This window comes from Ochlerotatus camptorhynchus, unplaced genomic scaffold, assembly GCF_037179485.1.
Source record: "Ochlerotatus camptorhynchus isolate MF236.1 unplaced genomic scaffold, CSIRO-AGI_Acam_v1.1 ptg000142l, whole genome shotgun sequence".
Lineage (NCBI taxonomy): Eukaryota > Metazoa > Arthropoda > Insecta > Diptera > Culicidae > Ochlerotatus > Ochlerotatus camptorhynchus.
This window is the reverse complement of record NW_027040632.1, coordinates 1,444,354-1,461,995: the sequence shown is the minus strand read 5'-3', so window position 1 is coordinate 1,461,995 and position 17,642 is coordinate 1,444,354. Positions and strand designations below refer to the sequence as shown.

The window sequence follows — 17,642 nt, the reverse complement described above, 5'->3', positions numbered from 1 at the left end:
ATAATGTGAGAATAATCCTTGGATTACTCCTGGAAAAATCGCGCATTGTCCATAGATCAAAACAAACTTGGACGTTAACGGGTTAATTCAAAAGAAAAGCCTTCACGGCTACTTCAAAATTCCGGTAAACAAGGGAGTTCGAACCAGGATTCCGAGACAAGTTCTGAGATAATGTCCTACGGAATCCTGAGATGAATTCCAATGAAATTTCTGGGAAGAAGAAAGGAAGTTCTGAATTACGTTTCTCGGAAATTCTTAGAATAGTTCCATGAAAGTTGTGAAAAGAACTTCGAAGAGAATTTCTAGGTGATTCTTCTTCTTCTTCTTCCTCCCATTTCAAGCTTTTTGCTAATCGCACATTAACTTAATGCGTGCTCTCAACTTAGTGCTCTAGATGCACTTCCACAGTTATTAATTGTGTTATTACTATAATAGTGTGGCAAGTACAATCATACTCTATGCCCATGGAGGTCGAGAAATTGTCCAACCCAAAAAAATCCTAGACCGGACCCGGAACCGAACCCAGCCACCTCCAGCATGAACTTGCTTTGTAGCTGCGCCTTTACCGACTGAGCTAAGGGAGACCCATCCTAGGTAATTCTGAGGAGAATTTTATGGGATCGTGAGGAGGATATCAAATGGGTATCAATGATAATCCCAAGAAAATGTTGACGAGGGGGTTACAGATTAGAAGTTAGAGGGTGTTCTGAGGAAAATTTCAAAATGAATCTACTTCAGAGGATTCCAGAAAAAAGTTAAGAGAAACTTCAGATATACTTCCAGAGAAAGTTTAGAGAAACTTCCAGAGAAAGTTTAGAGAAACTTCCAGATAAAGTTTAGAGAAACTTCCAGAGAAAGTTTCGAGAAATTTCCAGAAAGTTTAGAGAAATTTCCACAGAAAGATTACAGAAACTTCCAGAGAAAGTTTAGAGAAACTTCCAGAGAAAGTTTCGAGAAATTTCCAGAAAGTTTAGAGAAATTTCCACATAAAGATTACAGAAGCTTTCAGAGAAAGTTTAGAGAAACTTCCAGAGAAAGTTTAGAGGAACTATCAGAGAAAGTTTAGAGAAATTTCCAGAAAAGTTTGGAGAAACTTCCAGAGAAAGTTTAGAGAAACTTCCAGAGAAAGTTTAGAACTTGTAGAGAAAGTTTAGAGAAACGTCCAGAGAAAAATAAAGTTTGGAGAAACTTCCAGAAAAAATTTAGAGTAACTTCCAGAGAAATTTCCAGAGAAAGTTTCGACAAATTTCCAGAAAAAATTAGAGAAATTTCCATAGAAAGATTACAGAAACTTCGAGAGAAAGTTTACAGAAACTTCGAGAGAAAATTTAGAGAAACTTCCAGAGAAAGTTTAGAGAAACTTCCAGAGAAAGTTTAGAGGAACTATCAGAGAAAGGATAGAGAAATTTCCAGAAAAGTTTGGAGAAACTTCCAGAGAAAGTTTGGATAAACTCCAAGAGAAAGTTTAGAGAAATTTCCACAGAAAGATTACAGAAGCTTTCAGAGAAAGTTTAGAGAAACTTCCAGAGAATGTTCAGAGATACTTTCAGTGAAAGTTCAGAGAAATTTCCAGAGAAAGTTGAGATAATCTTCCAGAGAAAGTTTAGAACTTGCAGAGAAAGTTTAGAGAAACGTCCAGAGAAAGTTTGGAGAAACTTCCAGAAAAAAATTAGAGAAACTTTCAGAGAAAGTTTAGAGAAACTATCAGAGAAAGTTTAGAGAAACTATCAGAGAAAGTTTCGACAAATTTCCAGAAAAAAATTAGAGAAATTTCCATAGAAAGATTACAGAAACTTCCAGAGAAAGTTTAGAGAAACTTCCACAGAAAACTGAGATAAACTTCCAGAGAAAGTTTAAAGAAACTTCCAGAGAAAGTTTAGAAAAGTTCCAGAGATTTTAAAGAAACTTCCATAGAAAGTTTAGAGAAACTTCCATAGAAAATTTCTTAGTTTAAAAGTTTAAAGAAACTTCAAGAGAAATTTTAGAGAAACTTCCAGAGAAAGTTAAGATATACTTCCAGAGAAGTTTAGAAAACTTCCAGATAAATTTTAATAAAATAACTTCCATTGAAAGTTTAGAGAATACTTCCAGAGAAAATTTAGAGAATCTTCTAGAGAAAGTTTAGCGATATTTACACTGAAAGCTTAGAGAAACTTCCAGAGAGAGAGTTTAAAGAAACTTACAGAGAAAGTTTAAAGAAACTTGAAGAGAAAGTTTAGGAAAACTTCCAGATAATGTTCAGAGAAACATCCAGAGAAAGTTTCTCCAAAACAAGTTTAAAGAAACTTCCAGAGAAAGTTTCTCCAAAGAAAGATTTAAAAAAACTTCAAGAGAAATTTTAGATAAACTTCCAGAGAAAGTTCAGATATTCTTCCAGAGAAAATTTAGAAAAAATTTCAAATGAAAGTTTAAAAAACTTCCAGGGAAAGTTTAGAGAAACTCTCAGAGAAACTTCCAGAGAAAGTTTAGATAAACTTTAAAAGAAAGTTTAAAGAAATTTCCACCGAAAGATTACAGAAACTTCCAGAAAAAGTTAAGATAAAATACAAAAGAAAGTTCAGAGAAACGTCCATAAAAAGTTTAAAGAAATTCCAGAGAAAGTTTCTCCAAAGAAAGTTTAAGGAAACTTCCAGAGAAATTTCAGAGAAACATCCACAAAAAGTTAAAAATATGAAAGAAACTTCCAGAGAAAGCTTAGCGAAACTTCCAGATAATATTCAGAGAAAGTTTAGAGTAACTTCCAGAGAAAATTTAAAAAACACTATCACTGCTCTGGCTGAAAATCTCCTTAATAAAGACAACCAACCAACTAACTATCACTGGCTGCTAGTTAATATGATGGCGAAACAATTTTGGCACAAAACCACACAAAAATAGCAATTTTTTTTTTAAACAAATGGTATCTCTGAATATTGCCAAAATTAAAGATTTCATTGAATATATCCTTCACCTGTCGGCTCAATAGGTCGTAATTTGTTACTCCAAGAGGGAAATAATGCGCTCACCGAACTGTAGTGTGGAAAGCATAACCATATCAGGCGTGAACCTTTGATATTCAATAGAGAAATGCTTCCGTGGCATGCCTCTCAGTGTTTTGAAAACAGGTAATTGTAGGCCTATTCAATTTAATTCAAGCAAGAATTTATCCATTTTCGTTAAGCATATCAATCGTAATATCTAGTCCATAGCCCAATCCAACAAATAGATGGTACTGCACTTAAATATCGATTCACTTTGTGGATTCAACGGGGATCTTCTTTAGCATTGGCATTTTACCCCCAATCTCCCCTAAATCCTGGCTGGAACTTCAAAATTCGAGATCTGGAAAACTTTCAAAATCACATCAAACACACAGACGTTCACATACTTAAAAATATCAACGGTATTAAATCATCTAATCTAAACACGAAATTTCGGCATTTGAAAATCATCACAATTAAAAAGAAAATACTTTTCCCTGTGTTTTGGACCTACTAAAGAAAATTCTCATCAGGACATTGTTCATATCCTATTGTTCCATAGCTAAAATCGCTTAAATTGATCCACATTAAGATCATATCCAGATAGAGCTGGAATTAGGGCGAAACAGCTTTTGTAAACAATGACTTCTCTCGATGATTTCTAGGAATTCAAGGCACGCTCACGCAAATTAACATAACCATCGGGTAGGGGAAGTCTTCCCCTATCCGATGATGATGTTGATTTGCGTTGGCGATGTTCAAAAAAGCTGTTACGCCCTAATTCTAGCTCTATCTAGATATGTATAAGTTCTAGCTGAAAGGTTTTGAGCCCATGCTGTTTGGAGCATTTCCAGGTCAAATAGCAAAACAAAAATTAATTTCAGACTCGACCTTTTCCGATTTGCATGATGTTTGTTATGGTATATCATTCAAATTTTTGCTAAAATTTCGCCATTTTGAATCTTGTAAAAAACGTACTCATTAGCTTGAAATTTTCACAAAAGGTAGCGCTTTTTTATAAGCTTTTTAATGAAAAATATTCAAACAAAATATTGATGTAAAAACTATCCCAATTGTTCTTCAAAATCACTGTACAGTATCAGTTCGATTTTGGCAACAAAATCATTCGTTTTTGCGACGGGGTTCAATTTTGGCACCGTGCTAAAATCGAACGGATTTTGGAAATAATATATTTTTGCTCCTTGTGATTACAATTTTTAATAAAAGATCAATTATTGATAAACGTCCATGTCAGAAAGATGACTCATGGTCGTCCAAAATCAACTAAATCATAAATTAAATTTCAAAATAAAACCATTCGATTTCGGTAATACTAAATTTTCTGACTTGTGAAAAATTTCCAACCCAGTTTATCTTTTTTAACCTCTATTGGTGTGAATATTCAGAATCGATTTATGACAAAATCTAAAAAAGAAGTGTTTTCTGCGATTCGTAGAAAACAAATAAATGCTCACAACATAAATATTTATTCCGTTGTAACCAACCCGCATAAACGCGAACCATCACATGACCTTACCGATAATGGTTATAAATTGTTTATAATCCCTGCTAAACTTCAACTGAAATGGTTATGGAACTTTACATGAACGTTTGTGTGATAAAGTTTTAACCTTATGTATTATGGTTTTTTGGAAGCGGACCTTACAAATAATGGGTTGTTAAGAACCATTACCATTCCAAATTCTTGTTTTCTCCATACATTTTCGGAAAAAGAACTATATTAGAACGTTTTTACTTATGGTTTGAGAACATTAATGGTTATGGTTATGGTAGTCAGTAAGGTCCATTAATGGTTTTGTATTATCGCTCAACTTTACGTGAAATATATCGTGAATTGGTAATCAGTAATTTGCAGGCAACCAATTCGCGATATATTCCACATAAAGTTGATCGATGTTACAAAACCATTCGTGGACCTTACTGACTACCATAACCATTACCATTAATGTTCTCAAACCATAAGTAAAAAGGTTTTAGTATAGTTTTCTTTCCGAAAATGTATGGAGAAAACAAGAATTTTGAATGGTAATGGTTCTTAACAACCCATTATTTGTAAGGTCCACTTCCAAAAAACTATAATACTTAAGGTTAAAACTTTATCATTAAACGTTCATGTAAAGTTCCATAACCATTTCAGTTGAAGTTTAGCAGGGATTATAAACAATTTATAACCATTTTAGGTAAGGTCAATTTATGGTTCGCGCTTATGCGGGAACTCCAGACGATTTTTGGCTGAAATTTGGACCAAAGCTTGTTTTTGAATTACAGTTGCAGCTGGCCAAATTTGGTTAAAAATCATGCAATGATTCGCAACAAAATTTCAATAAAATGTTTGAACAAAAGCTGCTTAAAATAAGCCTAATTTATCGACATCAAAATAACATCTATCAATTTATAAAATCTGTATGGAGACCTTTCTAAACCATCACAAACATCTAACCAAAACATTCTAGTTACGTGCTAAAACTTCGCCAACTACAAAACTGTCAACCCTGCCGATCCTCCAGCAGCATACTTTCCACTTGCAGCGTATCGCCACTCCGCTCTGCTTTCCAACCCTCTCCAAGCACAACGTAGAACACTATCACATAATGTGTGTATGTGTAAACTGAACTCCTTGCACTCACGATTCACCCAACTCCAACCCCACCCCACCCGCAGCATAACCACTTTCAGCACCCACATTTTCCCATAGCCAGCCGCCAGCAGCAGCAGCAGCAGTAGGTACGAACGCACGCACCCACACACTCAAATGCATTCCTTTCTCAATCCCAATCCCAACTCCAACAACAGAATGAGCATGTGTTGGTGCTCACAGGAGTAAACTCCTCGCCGTGAGATGATGAGAGCACCACCAACAAACCCAACCCGCACAACTACCAACAAGCCAACAAGAAAATCAAAACCTACTTCACTATCCAACACTCTTGGGTTCTTCCGCACCCCCGCATCTGCTTCCCTCTTCACTTCGTCGTTCAACGTTCGGATCGTTCGTTCACTCACAGAAGCAAAAAAAAATCCAATTCACTCCACCGCAGAGCAAAATGAAAGAAAAAAAAAACTTCACTTTTGTCCGAACGGATTTTCACGTTCAAAACCCGCGCGCACCCGCCAAACTGCTAGCGCAAACGATGGCCACGGAACAGTACGACGTTTTCAGCCACTTACGGACCGGATTTCAGTCACTTTCCGGGGGTAAATTAACGCGCACAGAAACGGTCACCAATTTTTTTCCAACTTGACAACACAAGAACCGATCACTGGAGCGACGACGAACAGCTCAGTACGCCATCTTCTTTCGTTCTGGAGCGAACGGAGCAAATCCTGCGGAGGCAAGTCCGGTCTGGAAAAAAGGTAAACTCCTAAAATGCAGAGAGGCGGAGAGTTTGTTGCTCGCTCTCTGATGCTCTCTCCGCTCCACCACCAGAAACAGCAAGCCAGTGCCGGCAGATCCGTGAATTGACAAACTGGATTGCAGTGCAGTTGTTCTTGAGCTGTTAACTGAATTTCGCAAGCAAAGACCTTTGAATCTGTAATTTTTGTTCTACTAAAAAATCATAGATGATTTGAAATCTTGAATATTGTTTTGATGATCCCCACTTCGATATAGAAATAAATTTCATATATTTTTATTAGATTTCAATTTCGTAATAAATTTATAGATCCGACAACACTTGGGAGAGGAATATGTTATTGCAAGAGTGCAAGAAAAAGGGGTTGCTTTATTGTGCCCGAAAACGTTAGTGACTGAACCGAGCAGCAAGCAATGCAAATACCTAAGACAAGACAGAACATCTGGCTTCTTTTATTCTTCTTCGCAAATTCTTCATTCGCTACTGTAACAGTTCCTGTTGAATATTATCCGTGTTAAATCAACACAAACAGTTCTGACAGTCATTTTTTAAACAGTTTAAACAAAGAAAAAAACAATCTCTAAGTTGAAAATCAACCATCAACGTTTATCTGCATTAAAAATGGAACTGAATTCCAATATTTCATCAATTTTGGTATACTGGAACTATTTTAAATATGTACGATTACATTAGCAAAACTCACCATTTTAGCGCCCCTTGGTGAGACTTTGTATGGGAGTGAGCTGTCAACGAATAGATTTAGTGTCAACGATCAAAAATTAAAATCTTGATTTAACAATTGAAATCTAGATTGAAATGAATGTCTATAGGATCGATAAAAATATGGTTGTGCTCAGAAAGCAAAGCTCTATCAGATGATGTATAAAAATCGGTATATTTTTCGAAGTTAAACAACCTACACGGATAGAAATCTCCTTATACCTTTTGGCAAATTTCCATTGCTGATTATTCATAAAATGTATAAGTCAACTAATAAGCAGACGCCTTGCAAAAAGTTAATAAAGATCATGTGTCAAATGAAATGTATAAGCGGTCACACATACCTTTTATGCATTCTAATAGGACCTATGTGGTTTGTCTTATGGAATGTATAAGGCTGATGCTTTGGCAAAAATGTATAAGTGAAACACATGAATTAAATAATTGATTTTCGTTTCGTGTAATTAGGTTCTTTAGGGGTGTGGTAGAGTGACTCACATTTACATATATGTGTGAGATGTGCGGTGGTTCTCCTGATGTTCTCTTGGTAGAGTGATCAGTCTTACTCAGTATGGCATGGTGTTTGGTTCGTCTACCTCGGCTATAGTTTACCGCGTGTGTAATAATCTAACCAGCTATTCAGTTACCACAAGATGGCGACGAGGTGTACGAATCCTCAGCAGTGAAATTAAATCCCGTAAGAAAACATATTACAGAAAAAAGTCAGTGCGATTCGGCAATACCTAGTAGTGGAAGTTTTCAGGTAAATTAAATTTGAAGATAATTGCATCAGCAGTAGTGTTTATCTCAGAATTTATAATTCGGTGGAGGAAAAAAAAATGAAAATGGCGTAATGAAGTGAAGGAATGCTAGAAAATGCTATACAAGCAGGAAAAAGCCCCAGAAGACGCCATTTTGAAATATTGGTTGTGTCTGTAATTGAAGAAAGAAATGATCAATTTAAAAAAAAAAAGTGTTGATAGTGCGACTATGGAAACGCTGATAATTGCTACAGTGGAGTGCAAGAGAAACTAAATTGTTCTTTATAATGGTAAAAAAAAAAAAAAAAAATGAAATAAAATTGCCCGCGGTACCATCAGTCATTAAGAAAATTAGAAGCGATTATGCCCCCGAAGCCATTTTGAATAAAGTGCTTGGTTGAGTATGTATAAGAGTGTGCAGAAAGTGAGTAGAAATTATTAAACCGTGAGAGTGTGTTGAATCAGAAATGTAGAGAATGGAAAAATGAGATGATTACTAGACTAACATTTGAAAGGGGCGTAAGAGCCAAAATGTAAACAAACCATATTTTGCCACATATAGAGAGAATAGTTCACAAACTACTCGATAAACAAGAAAATGTAGAAGAAAATATCACTTCAAATCATCAAAAACGTTTCTTCTTACATGGCGTATTTCCAACTTTCAACTCTATGATGCATCTGGTTGTTACGCCTTGCACCAGAACTACGAATTATATCGTTTTAATATGCCAAACGTATTGAGTCTGTAGTATCTAGTCACGCCCGATTCATTTGAAATGCATCCGATTGATAGTTCACGTGTAAACAACGAACAAAAAGAAGACCAAAAAATCTCCGGGCGTAATTCCACTCTCACAAAATTTGCGAACGAAGAACCAAGGCGGAACAACAAACAAAATATCCCGAGGGTGTACTTCCACGGCGTATCACCAGTGTTGGCAGTTCAAAGGGTGGATGATCCGGGGGGTAACAACATGTATGAAATTATCAGGGCGTATGATGTTTTCTTCTCGATTTCACGACAAAGAAAACTTTTTTTGAGTTTTTAGTGATGCATGATGATAGATTACACTATTAACTATATGTCAAGCTTATAAAATCATCCAGAAAATGGAAAGTCGTGAAATAGGATTAATTTTTAAGTCATCAAAATTGAGAAGCGATTTTCTCGATATGGTCATTTTGGAATTACGCCCTTTTCAAATGTTAGTCTAGATTAGTTACGAGTGAATGTGGCATAGATGAGAAAGATATATTTGTAATGGTAAGCCATGGTGGTTTGCTTTAGTATTCCATCCTGAAGGTATGGAGTTCAAACCGAAGATGCAGCAACATTAAGGTATGTACATATAAAGAAAACAAAAATATTATGATATCCTGTACTGGTTCCATTACGGCCGCCTGAATCGAAACTTCGTGTAGCCAGTCTAAGAAAAACAAAGCAAGGTATATATTTATAAATGTTAAAAATAATTAATGCGCTAATATTCACTACGCAAGAAAAAAAAATTGCTTGTATTGGAGCTATGAGAGCGATATACCTGTCTGTTCATCTCACTTTGGCTCGCGGAGACAGAGAAAGTGGTGAGAATGTATGTGTGATCAGATTAATTTTCGAACAAACGAATGAGGGAACTGACTCTCTGAGAAAATAATGACAAGTAGCAAGATGGTTAAACTGTGTTTGTGTCAGACAGAATACATGTCATGCGAGAATGTTGAAGCCATTTGGAAAATATGACGTGAGAAAGTATTTGTGTGCTGATTGAATTGCAGCCTAAGGCCGACAACATAGTAGAAGCGATTCGAAGCGATTCGATTCGTTGGCAATAAGCGGAGCGCTTGCGTGAAAGCACCCTCTATGAGCGTTCTATGGGAATCGCCCAAACCAGCCATAGTGAAAGCGATGCGAAGAGGTGTAAAGCGTTCAGCAAAGCGACAGAGCTGTTCGTGTTGTGTTTTGACGCCTTCGAACGCAAGTGGACTGATTCTAGTGAGGAAAACTGGACACCGAAAATTTGAACAAATATTTTGCACTGCGCGCGCGACTGTAATGTTTTCAAAAACGCTTTCACTATGTCATAGGTTGCTTCGCTTGCCGCTGCATTTCGCTTTGCCAATTGCTATCGCATCGAATCGCTTCGAATCGCTTCTACTATGTTGTCGGCCTAAAAGACAGAGTTTGGTGCCAAATGGCAATGGATGAAAGCTAAACGGAAACTCAAATGAGTAAGATGTGTGATGCATATGAAAAAAATCCTATTGGATTTGCGCACTTTAATGTTATGTGAGATGAAAGCGTGGATGAAAGATTGCACTGAAACTTAATTGAGTAGAATGTGTGATGCTTACAGAGGTCTGTAGGTATAAAACAAAATCCTATTTGATTTTCGCTCTTGGATGTTGCGAAGAAGGAATCGATTAGTGTGAGATGATACATGTCATAAATGTGTGTACTTATGAAGAACAATAATGGAACGTTAAGAAAATTTTAAAATGTTTGCCTGCTCTTGGATGTTGCGAAAATATGGTTCGGTATATTAAGTACAAGGTACACAAATGTATGAGCCAAGAAAAGTTTAATAATAAATTAAGTTTTATGGTCGCTCTTGGATGTAGCGAAGCTCATAAAATGAATGATTGTTGATTTATGAAGGATGAGTTTACGCTCTTAAATGTTGCGATTGATAATAGTAATAATAATCCTCATGAATTACAAATACAGCCAATGTCAAGCTACTGAAAAAAAAAGTATATTGCATAATGCCGATTAGATTCTGATATGAACAAAAACAAAGACTGAAATACTACATTTAATAATAATTTTAAAAAAAAATTGTGTAAAATGTGTAAAATTGGGTTGTATGTAAAATAAAGTAAATGCAAATGCAAATGTTTTGTGTATTGACATTATTGACAGATACAGCCAACATGGATGACCCAGAACTGAACGAGAGTGGTGGTAACACGTCGATAATTCAACAGAATTTATCGCTCTTTAGCCCTGCCTCATACAACTTGCCACATTTCAAATATAAGCATTTGCCACAATCGGAAATTCGAAATGCGTGGGGATCGTGGATTCGATGGTTCGAAACCGTCATGGCAGCTGCTAGTGTCATAGATGGCACAAGCCGCAAGATGCAACTGCTTGCCATGGGAGGCATGGAATTGCAGAGTGCCTTTTATGGAATTCCTGGATGTGACGAAGAAGATGATGACTCGACAAAGGACCCGTACATTTCAGCAAAAGAAAAATTAACACAATACTTCTCACCGAAGCACCATGATAGTTTCGAACGATTTCTGTTTTGGTCAATGGTACCGGGTGATGATGAGTCCATCGAAAAATTTGCTCTACGGGTTCAACAAAAGGCTGAGAAATGCTCCTTCGGGAAGACAGAAACGGAAAGCAGGCATATTGCGATTGTGGATAAAATAATCCAATATACTTCTGATGATCTGCGACAAAAGTTATTGGAGAAAGAACGTTTGACTCTTGATGAAGCCATCAAAGTAATAAATGCCTACCAATCCGTAAGGTACCAGTCTGCCAAAATGAACCCAAAATCGATTAGAGGTCCAATCAACCGTCCCTACGAGTCTGAGGGATCTATTGTAAATCGGCTCTACGAAAATTCCTTTAAGGCGTCCGAAGCAAAGCCACGCTGCTTGCGCTGTGGATACAGTCGACACCGTGAACCGGAGCAATGCCCAGCATTGAATAAGACCTGCCTTCGCTGTAACAAAGTTGGACACTTCCAATCTGTGTGCAAAACCAAGAGCGCAGCTAGTACTGTAAGTATGTTTTTTTTTACACCTATAAATTGTTATTGATTATTGAAAATTTGATCAGGGTACATTTCAAACGAGATTTCAACGATCATTTGATCGAAAACGAAAAACTACACTCGTGAACAATCAAGGTCCTTCGCGCCCGGCAAAATATCCCAGACCGGTCTACAAAGTCGATGAACAGAGCGATGAATCGAAATGTGAAGAATTTCCGGTGTATAATGTGGGCGATTCTGATGAGCTGATATCTTGTTGTATTGGGGGAGTTGATATTACTATGCTCATTGATTCAGGTTCTAAACATAACCTCATCGATGACACGACATGGGAACTTATGAAGCTCAGGGACGTAAAAACACGCAATGAGAGATTCGATCACGAAAAACGATTTTTGGCATACGGTCGTGTTCCGTTGAAGTTAGTAACTGTATTTGATGCTGACCTGGAAATCAATGACGGAGGCAAGCTGTTGAAGACCACATCCTCATTCTACGTGATCGAAAAAGGCCAGCAACCATTGCTAGGAAAGGTAACCGCCCAACAAATCGGAGTACTAAAAATTGGTCTGCCGAGTTCACAAAACGCTTCGATTAGCAAGATAGATACAGCCAAGCAATCTTTCCCCAAAATGAAAGGAATAAAATTGAGTTTGCCTATTGACAGAACGATTCCACCAGTAATCCAACCTCTTCGACGTTGCCCTATTCCTCTTCTGCATCAGGTTGAATCCAAATTAAATGAACTGTTGCAGATGGACATAATCGAGAAAGTTACTCGACCAACCTCCTGGGTTTCCCCTCTTGTTCCAATACTGAAAGACAACGGGGAACTTCGATTGTGTGTAGACATGCGGAGGGCGAATCTGGCCATTCAAAGACTCAATCATCCTTTACCAGTTTTTGACGATTTGCTTCCGAAATTTCAGAACGCCACACTGTTTACAACACTGGATATAAAGCAGGCGTTTCACCAGGTGGAACTAACGAATGATTGTCGAGATGTGACAACATTCATTACAAATTGGGGTTTGTTCCGATATAAACGGTTACTTTTTGGTGTGAATTGTGCACCCGAGTTGTTCCAAAACCTTATGGAAAGCATTCTCGCAGATTGCAAAAATACAGTTGTGTTTATCGACGATATCGTGATTTTTGGGTCCACTGAGGAAGAACACGATTTGGCAGTTAAACAAACCCTGACCGTCTTGAATCGCTATGGAATTTTACTGAATGATCATAAATGTAAGTTCAAACAAAAGAAAATATCGTTTTTGGGTCACAATCTATCGCCTGAGGGAGTTGCACCAACTGAAGAAAAAGTGAAATCAATTCTGCACTTCAGAGCACCACAAACCAAAGAGGAGCTTAGGAGCTTTCTTGGTTTAGTGACATACGTGTCACGATTTATTCCGAACTTGGCTACTATGAACTTCCCGCTCAGAGAATTACTGAAGCAGCAAACACCATTCACCTGGAAACCGGAGCACCAAAGTTCATTTGATCAGATTAAGCAAATGATTGGATCTCTGGATCATCTAGGGTATTACGACCCTAAAGACCGGACATTGTTGGTCACAGATGCATCGGGAGTTGGATTAGGTGCTGTATTAATACAATTCAAGCAAAACCAGCCCAGAGTTATCAGTTATGCGTCAAAAAGTCTCTCGGAAACTGAAAAAATGTATCCTCCAATTGAAAAGGAAGCCCTGGGATTAGTTTGGGGGGTCGAACGTTTCAGAATTTATCTCTTGGGAATAAGCTTTGAATTAGAGACTGACCATAGGCCACTGGAAACTCTATTCACGGCCACTTCACGACCAACTGCTAGAATTGAGAGATGGATGCTACGCATTCAAGCATTTAAGTTCAAAGTAAGATGGTTATTGAATAAATTATAAATGTAAACAATTTTAATTCAAATAATTATAGGTTGTTTATCGTAAAGGGTCGGCCAACTTGGCTGATGCTCTTTCTAGACTAGGAGCGCACATTAACGACAATGAATGGAGTGATGAATGTGAGGTGTTTATACGGCGTATTTCAGCTGAGTCGTTGTCAGTGTTGACAGTTGTGATCAATGAAGAAGATTTTGATCCCGAAACAGAAATCATCATTCGTACTATCCAGGAGGCCGCCGCTGTTGACATTGAAGAAGTCATACATGCCACCGCACTTGATCCACAGATGCAGAAGTTGAAAGTGTGTATCGTAAACGACTCTTGGAACTGTGATGATCTGAAGCAATACATCCCGTTCCGTCATGAGTATACGTATGTGAATTCACTAATCTTGCGTGGATCCAAACTTGTCATACCCGTAAGCTTACGCCAAAGGATGCTTCAGTTAGCTCACGAGGGGCACCCAGGACAGTCCCTGATGAAACGGCGCTTACGAGAACGATGCTGGTGGCCAGGCATAGACCAGTCAGCCATTGATACATGCGAAGCTTGTGAAGGATGTCGATTAGTTCAACTTCCCGATCCGCCGGAACCGATGATGCGACGACCGTTACCCGATCGTCCGTGGGTCGATATTGCAATTGATTTCCTCGGGCCAATGCCATCGGCAGAATACATCCTCGTGGTCATAGACTACTACAGTCGTTACATGGAGCTGGAAGTCATGAGCAAAATTACCGCTCAAAAAACTATCAAAAGATTGAAGCGTATTTTCCGTATTTGGGGACCACCAAGGACGATTACGCTAGACAACGCCAAACAATTTGTATCTTGCGAATTTGAAGAATACTGCAAGATGAATGGTATTCATCTCAATCACACATCACCCTATTGGCCGCAAGCGAATGGGGAAGTCGAACGCCAAAACAGATCACTTTTGAAAAGGATGAAGATTGCAAACGCTTTGTATGATAACTGGAAGGCTGAACTAAATCACTACTTGGAACTGTACAACAATACCCCACATACGATAACAGGTAAAGCTCCAAGCGAGCTTCTCCAGAACCGGAAGTTGCGCACCAAATTGCCGTGTATTGAGGATCTTGAAACGATCCCACCTAGCACCGATTTCAGAGATCAAGATTGTGAGAAAAAAATACTTGGAAAGCAGCGGGAGGATGTGAAGCGTAGAGCGAAACCGAGCGGTCTCTCGATTGGAGACACAGTCCTCATGAAGAACCTCTGTCCAACAAACAAACTGTCTACAAATTTCTTGAAGGAGAAATTCACTGTTACAGACAGGCAGGGATCAAGGGTCACTGTTCAATCTAAAGAAACTGGGAAAACATATGACCGTAACACTTCACACCTGAAAGCGATCGTTGAACCCGTACAAATTAACACTGATGATCAGCGCGAAGATAACTACTCAACACCAGAAGCCTCTGTTGACATAAGAGCGAACGAAGAATCGTCGGATCTTGGGAGTGCTGGTCTGGACTCGGACCTGCTGTTGACAACCATCCAACCACGACGCTCAGGAAGGGCACTTAAACCTAAGGCCATCTATAGCCCATAAAGATAAGTATCCTTCTTTGTTTAAATCGTATATCTATTTATAACATTGATGCTAAATATATAAAATAAATCATACCTTGAGTAAAAAGGGGATGTGGTAGAGTGACTCACATTTACATATATGTGTGAGATGTGCGGTGGTTCTCCTGATGTTCTCTTGGTAGAGTGATCAGTCTTACTCAGTATGGCATGGTGTTTGGTTCGTCTACCTCGGCTATAGTTTACCGCGTGTGTAATGATCTAACCAGCTATTCAGTTACCACAAGGGGTATTGAAGTAAATGCATATTCGTAATCTGCATTAACAATGGAACCGAAATCCAACATTTCATCAATAGACCACTTTGTCAAGCAGTTTTGGTGAGACTTTATACCAGCGATTCCACAAAACTGGACCAACTAATTTTTATTTTTTTGACGTAGGACTACGTCTGTGATTTCTATATGGGGGTACATTTTTTGAAAACCAAAAATGGAGCATGTAACAAAATTATGAAAGATGGTTAACGCTAATAACTCAGCTGCCCCTGGACCACATTCAATAATTTTATCACCAATCGATCAGAAATATTTTTACACATCTGTTAAATTTAATACCCCGTTCACATTACAGCCTATATCACGTAATATAGGCTGTCTTGCAATAAGCACTCATACATAGGATTTCCAGTGAAAACTAGATGTACGAGTGCTCATTGCAAGACAGCGTATACCACGTGATATACGCTGTAATGTGAACGGGGTATAATAAGACTTTAACATTTTTCGAAATGTCACTGTTGAAAATTGCACGAAAGTGCAATTGTTGCTTTGAGCACCGATTACCTGTGAAAAGCTTTCCCTAACACAGATTTCAAAGTTGAATTCCATCCGTAGTAAACGTCATTTTAACTGCTCGAATGAAGTGTTTAATTTTGGTACACTGGAACTATTTTAAATAAGTGAGATTCTTAGCGGACCTCGGTGGGAGTTTGTGTCAAACAGTGAAATTATTATTTTGCTTGAAATATTGATTTAAACATCAAAATTGAAGTCTAAAGGGTGTCCACGATGAAATTGCCACACTATGAAATTGCTCTAACTTTTTAACCGCTGGGTAGAATTTAATGAAAATTTGGGTGGATTTAGTTCATAGTGCATTATTTACATCCTGCAAGTTTTAAAGTCCTGTGATCAAAACTCGCGGAAATAGAGTCGAAAAAACAGCTCGTGCGTGATAAAATCTTGCGCATTCATCACGAGAACAAGGATCTCTCGCATCGTTCCATCGCTAAAACGTTGGGAATCGCGAATTCCACGGTGTCGCGAGTGATTAAGCGGTTCGAGGAACGGTTGACCACCGATCGGAAGCCCAGAAGTGAAGGAAAAAGTATTCCGTACAACACCAAAAATCACAACCGCGTAGTTGGGGCCTTCAACCGAAATCCGAACGTCTTCGTTAGGGATGTGGCTAAGAAGTTGTCCAGAAGGCCAAAACTAAGGCTGGGCTTCGAACGTTCAAGGTACAAAAGGCCCCTAATCGCGCCGAGAAGCAGAACAAGTCCGCCAAAACCCGTGCCAGGAAGTTGTACCTCAACATGCTGACGAAAGTTGAATGCTGCATCATGGACGACGAAACATATGTGAAGGCCGACTTCAAACAGATCCCCGGCAACCTGTTTTTCACGGCCAAGGATAAGTTCAGCGTTCCGGAGCATGTCCGCACTCAGAAGATGTCCAAATTTGCGAAGAAATTCCTGGTTTGGCAAGCCATCTGCACGTGCGGGAAGCGGAGTGCACCTTTCGTGACCCAGGACACGATGAACGGACAGGTGTACATAAAAGAGTGCCTCCAGAAGCGGCTGCTTCCTCTCCTGAAGGCCCACAACGTCCCAACAATCTTCTGGCCGGATTTGGCCTCATGCCACTACTCCAAGGACGTGCTGAAGTGGTATGCGGACAATAAGGTCAATTTCGTGCCGAAAATGTTCAACCCTCCCAACACTCCGGAGCTCCGCCCCATCGAGAAGTACTGGGCGATTATGAAGCAGCACCTTCTTAAACGACCTAAGGTAGTGAAGACAGTCGAGGAACTGAAGAAAGTATGGGTTTACATGCAAAAAACGGTTGATTCACAGGTTGTGCAGAATCTTATGGCCGGGGTTAAGGCCAAGGTGCGGGCATTTGCGTATGGACTGTAAATAAAATACGAGTAAAATGGTAAAATGAAGTTTAATAGTTATTTCTCAATCCCTGAAAACTTGATGGCAATCGGATGAAAACTCGACTTTTGCGAATCAATTTTGTGTGTGGCAATTTCATCGCTGACACCCTTTATGCGATCGAAAAGAAATATCGTTGTGCTCAGAATGATGATGTATAGTAACAGATATATTTTTCAAAATTAAAGAACCCAATTAGCGACTGGATCCAAATCTATACCCCAGTTGTCTCCCTCTATTGTGTTACCTGACTTAAAACGAATATACGTTGTATACGAGTACTCCGAATACAATGTATGACTCGTCTAATTTTGCATAGCATTTTCAATGTAAAATTAGACGAACTATACGTTG

At 38.5% G+C, this 17,642-nt stretch overlaps 2 protein-coding genes across 5 annotated transcripts in view; both read right to left on the bottom strand.

The window, feature by feature from the left end:
* Positions 1 to 6,265, bottom strand: part of Eph (Eph receptor tyrosine kinase) — a 196,968-nt gene extending 190,703 nt beyond the window's left edge. For all 4 annotated transcript variants that reach the window (XM_065221444.1, XM_065221445.1, XM_065221446.1 and 1 more), the window contains exon 1: positions 5,892 to 6,265. The gene's annotated coding sequence lies outside the window, so the exon portion shown is untranslated. The remainder of the gene's footprint in view (positions 1 to 5,891) is intronic.
* Positions 1 to 17,642, bottom strand: part of orion — a 460,865-nt gene that overhangs the window by 20,696 nt on the left and 422,527 nt on the right. The gene's annotated exons all lie outside the window — the stretch shown is intronic.